Raw genomic sequence first — 6000 nt, 5'->3', positions numbered from 1 at the left:
CAGAGAAACTATCTCGGACAGAGAAATCTACCCGAGATAGTTAGTGCCTGGCACAGGGTCTGAAGTAGGGTGTTCATTAGTGATTGGGTCTTTTTTTTCCAAAAGAATGTCACTTGCCCTTCACTTTTGTTTAATTATTTGGCTTGATATAGAATTCTAGGCTCAAAATAATTTTATTCACAGAACTTTGAAGATATGAGTTTATTGTCATCTAGTGTCCAGTTTTGCAGGTTAAAAGTTTGTAATCTGATTCCTGTTTGTTTTGTTTGTTAGTTTTTAATATTCTCTTTGGAAGATCTGCAGTTTTTCTCTTGTTGGTATTATAGTAGTTTATTACAATATGTTAAAAATTGTCTTATAAAAACTATTCCTGCTTTGTACTTGGTAGGCTCATTTAATCTCAAGCCTACATTATTTTTTATTCAGCTAAGAGAACATTATATGTTTCATTATTTTCTCTCTTCTGTTCTCCCCTTCTGGGTTCAAATTTTGCCAAGCATTATGTCAGCCTTGTGGTTTTAAGCAAGTTAACCTCTAACATCTTTGATCATCAATTGCATTATTATAAAGTGGAAATTATAACCCCAGGGAGGCCAGTACCCAATATGGTAATTATTTCCTCTCTTTCAGAAGTCTTGCTTCTGTAAGCTTATCATTTTGATCAAAGCACTTGAATCTAAATATAGACTTCTGGCTCTTAAAGTGATGGCTAGGCTGTTTTTAGCATGATGGTTATTGAACATGACTCTAGTCTTCCCCAAGGTAGCACTGGCTCATTTTTGAAAACTTCTTTGGATATTGTAACCTGTGTGTTAAATGTCAAATACAGAGGTCAGCATCTAGAAATGGGTCAAACTAAGTATACATGGAAATGGAGGTAGAATATTACACAAAAGGGTGACTCTTAGGTTTGCTTTAAGGTAGAGTCTATCAAAGAAAACAATGGCATCTATAAGATTTCTATGTGGCTTCATCTGATGAATGGATTCCAAGTTAATCTTTCCAGAAAAACAGTTATGGTCAGGTCACACTGCTTTTAAAAATCTTAAGTGGCTCTCCATTGGTTACAAAGTTAATATCAGATTTCTCAGCTTACTTGTCAAGTTGTTCAAAAGATTAGCTCCAATTAAACTTTTCTACTTTGTATCCCCTTCTCTACATACTACTTCAGTCTAATCCAAATATATTATTCTGTTTCTCAGATCTATCTTACACTGTTGCTTTAGACTGGAATTTTCCTCACCTCCTATTTCTAACATTCAAATTCTTCTAATTCTTCTAAAATTCTTCTAAAATTATGATGGATCTTCTCTTACATATTAGAAGGCCCAGCATTCTTCTAAGGCCCATCTCCATGGCCTCTTCTTTTACAAAGCCTTTGCCAATCTCTGTCACTCCATATTCTACTTCTCTTTATGTTCCAAAGCACATTATTTGTGCATTTCTTATAGCAACTAACCTAACCCATTTAAGTGACATTAGGCAGGACTGGTGTCACACTCCTTTTTTATCTCCAAGACCCAGTAGTACCTCTTGTGTAAGCTGTGCTCAATGAATGTGGTTGAATGAATGAAGAACTGGACACACTGCAGCCATTGCTGCATTGTAATGTTTTGTGTAAATTTAGAATTTTTTGTTTAATGGAGCTGACTGGTAATCAAATTTACTTTGTTGACCCTTGACTTTAAAGTTTTTTTTTTTTATTATCTATATGGTCATTTCCTGATATTTCTTGTTTTCAGCTTTAATGGGGTATAATTAACAAAAATTGTGTACACTGAAGATGTACAACATGATGTTTTTGTAAGTATTTATTGTGACATGTTTGTTACAACATCATGTCACATAGTTATTATTTTTGTGTGTGATAGGAACCCATAAAACTTCCTCTCAGCAGATTTTAAGTATTGATTTTTATGAATAGCTATGAGGGCTTGCTAGTGATATAGGATTACTGCCAGATTTGGGGGAAATATTTGCTCAGCTTTCAGTCCTTTTCCTGTCAAGCATTTATATGAATAAAAAAGACAATCAACTATGGCTGCTTGTGACTGAAAATATTGTGCATTTTAATGAAATTTCTTATAACATCAAACTTTTTATTTCTTTGGAAATAATTTGAAAATAAACTGACATCACTCAGAATCAGTGGTAATAAATCTGAGGGTCAAGATCTGTTTCACAGTGTGTTATCCATTCTACTTTTTTCTCACTGATGAAATGGAAGATACTGAAAGATCCAATACCTAAGTTGCAGAATTCCTGGTTAGGAAAAGTGTAGCTTTTATAAAGGCACTGGAAGTTTCTTGATAGGTATGAAGAAGACTAGGGCAAGACATTGCATGGAGGTTCATTATGTATGACTTCTAATATGTAAGAGAAGATCAATCATAACTTTTTGTCTTCAGTCATCAAGATGACATTGATTTGTAGCCAGTCAACATATTCCTTTTTATTTTTGCAATGATGATGACATTTAAGAGAGTGGTACTTAAGCCCTCCATCTGAATAGAAGTTTTAAATTGTAGGGACTTGTTGCCAGTCAGCTGTCTGTTAAATATACAAATATGTTCCTTTTTTTCAGGAATTGAGTGTCTTTTTAAGTTTAGATTGATTATTTTTCCCTTTATAAATGGAAAAAAATCTTAAAGATAATTTCATATAAAAACTTCATTTTGAGTATATAGGACCTGGGATCAAACTGAATCTTCCCAAGTTAATGCTAACAATAGTAACAACAACAGTAATATGATACTATCAGTTGGTTTAAAAAGAAACAAAAGGTATTTTAATTGAAGGTAAACTTTAGTGTTTTCTGTTTTGCTTTGTTTTTAAATTAGGAAGCTTGCATATGTTTAAATGCCAGTGCAAGGAATCTTATTGAGAAAAGGTTAAATATACAGTAGAGAGAAGACCTCCTAAAGTGAAATTTCCAAGAAGCTGGGAAAGAAAAGGGGATGTATTGGTTTCTATTGCTGCTGTAAAAATTACAGTAAATTTAGTGGCTTAAAACAACACATTTTTCTTTAATCATACAGTTTTGAAGGCCAGAAATGGATCCTTATAATTACATTGAGCCTGCTTGAAAAATTTTGGATAATCTTCTCTTATCAAAATTCTTAACTTAATTATACCTGCAGAGATCCCAGAGAAGATAACATATTCACAGCTTCTTGGGCAAAGACAAAGGGTGGGGGTGTTAGTCAGCCTGATACAGGGACCAAACACAATTGTTCTAGTGTTTAATCAGTTGTTTTTTTTTGTTTGTTTGTTTGTTTGTTTGTTTGTTTGTTTGCTATTTTTGCTGTGACCAAAAGACCTGACAAGATCAGCTTAGGAGAACAAAAGTTTATTTTGGCTTAAGGTTTCATGGATTTAGTCCATGGTGATCCAACTTCACTACTCTGGGCCCAAGGTAAGGCAGATCATCATGGCAGGAGGGCATGGTATAGGAAAGCAGCTCAAAATATGACAACCAGAAATCAGAGAAAGCTTCACTCACCAGGGACAAAATTTAAACCCCAGAGGCACACCTCCATTGACCTACTTCCTCCAGCCATGCCCTACCTGTAGGCAATTACCACACAGTAATCCATCCAAATGATTAATCCATCAAGTGGATTAATTTGGTGATCATATTACAGCTGTAATATTCTAATCATTTCTCCTCAGAACATTCCTCCATCATCTCACACTTGAGATGTTGGAGAATATTACATATCCAAATCCTACTAGTCCTAGAGGGAAGAAGGGAAATCTTTCTAATTTAACTGATAAGAAGGAAGGTGAAAGACACATAAAATAGGATGGCAGTATGTCTGGTAGTGCAAACAAAATGTTTTTCTTATTTCCTCTTTATAAAATAGAGTTTGCTTCAGTTTCTTGAAGAATTAAGCACAGCTAGGGGATTCACAGGAGAAAGAGCACACCTTCATCTAGCCAATGGAAGAGCTGCCATAGGACAAGAACCCAGTGGTTACAGGGTACAGAGATATTCAACACAAGGCCATACTTAACCTTTCTGTTACTGGAAGTTTTCAAGGCATGTCAAATGACCATTTCACAGAGTTTACAAAGTACACAGTTTAGAAAATAACTAGGTACACAGTTACATGAGAGGATCTTATAAACAATTCTCATATTTGTTGATTACATAAGTGCTGCTTTCCTACATAGAAAATATTTTTTTTTTAAATGAATACTATAGAACATTAAATGCCAATACCATAGGCAATTGTTCAGGAGCAAATAATACAGTGAGAATTCCTCAGAGGTCATTGTGGATCATTTAGCATTCTGAGATCCTGGAACTCTGCTTTTTGTTTTTAAGTATTCATCATTTAACTTGAGTGATCTTAAGACTTTTTAAAGTTTAGTTTTACCATGAATAATAAATGACATAAAAATGAAAATAGATACATTAAAATTAGCCACATCATAATCATATCTTTTCTCAATCTCATTTTTCCCCCTAGGGATCAAGATTGTTAAAAATTTGGTATGGATTCTACTAGCTCTTTTTCTATGGGCTTATCTACACTTTTGTGTATATGTAAAAACATACAGTGTTTTGTTTGATTTTACACAAATGATGTAATATTTAATAAGTATTCAAAAAATTTTATGTAATAATACATTTGATACTCTTTTCTGTTAGTTTATCCTTAGTTCTTTCAATTGTCACAAAATATCTCATAGTTGGAATGCTCTACATTTTATTGACATGTGCCCATTAATTAATGTGCCCAATATATTAATTGTTGTTAAAATTTTCTCTTGTAAGCAATGATATGGTGAACATTATTTATTCCAGATACCTTTCTAAATATGATCATTAATAGGTCAAGAAGAAAATCAGAAAAGGAGTGATAATATGAAAGGGCAGGGCTTCTCAAGATACACATAGTTGCTGCTAAATTTCCTTCCATAATGTCTGTTATATCCTTTTTATCAGTTTTGAAGAATACCACTGTCACTTGGCACTTGGACCAGCACTTAACATTATCATCATTAAACTTTTGTCCCAAATAGTAAAGATGCCCAATAATTAACATGCTTTTCTCTTGTTACTAGTGAGGTTATCTTTTCAAGAGAATGTGTTCAGTGGTATATTGTGTGTGTGTGTGTGTGTGTGTGTGTGTGTGAGAGAGAGAGAGAGAGAGAGAGAGAGAGAGAGAGAGAGATTTGTTTATTATCCATTCATTTTCCTTTTGGGTTAATTATTTTCTGCACATTTTTAAGAATGCCTGGATTTTCTGACTATTAGTTCTTTCTTTTCTCAATCTGCTTTGTATTTGAATTTTATGTTTGGATTTTTAATGCTGTATACATTTAAATATTTATAAGTTAAGTTTTTGATTTTTTAAATGTATTTTAGATCTTAGGTAAAGTGTTTAAGAATTTTTCCACTACAAAATTATCAAAGAATCTTGAATTATATCTTCTTACATGTTTATAAATTAGTTAATTTTTAGAAATTTCATTATAATTTTCAAATATTGGAGGCTATTTTTAGTGTATAGTGATAGGTGAAAAGTCTGCAGCTTTAGCTTACTTAAATGGCTACAGTAAGACTTTTTGGAATGCTTTATTCTTTTTCCATTAATTTTCAGTACCAACTGTTGAGCTTTGTATGTACACACACACACACACACACACACAAACACTTCCCTTTACAACCACCACATACCCAAGTCTGTCAGAAACTTTATTTTATTTTTAAAAATTTAAAAATATTTTTATTGATTGATTTTACTGACAAATTACGTTGTATTTATTATGTGTAGGATGATGTTTTAAAGTATATATACAAGATGTAATGACCAAATATAGCTAATTGACACATGTATTCTTTCATGTAACTATCATTTTGTACTTAGAATATGTTAGAACACTTCAAATCCATTCTATTAGCATTTGTCAAGAATACAATATACTAATTACTCTCACCATGTTGTGAGTAGAACTCTGACCTTCTTATACCTATGAAATTACATTTTT

At 32.7% G+C, this 6000-nt stretch overlaps 1 pseudogene; it reads left to right on the top strand.

Annotated features, from left to right (window-relative positions):
* The first annotated feature begins 3369 nt into the window (after window positions 1-3369).
* The window catches only part of LOC107161037, a 62805-nt pseudogene continuing 60174 nt past the window's right edge, over window positions 3370-6000 (top strand).

This window comes from Marmota marmota, unplaced genomic scaffold, assembly GCF_001458135.2.
Source record: "Marmota marmota marmota unplaced genomic scaffold, marMar, whole genome shotgun sequence".
NCBI classification, from domain to species: domain Eukaryota; kingdom Metazoa; phylum Chordata; class Mammalia; order Rodentia; family Sciuridae; genus Marmota; species Marmota marmota.
The sequence above is the reverse complement of the archived record's forward strand: the minus strand, read 5'-3'. Positions and strand labels throughout refer to the sequence as shown.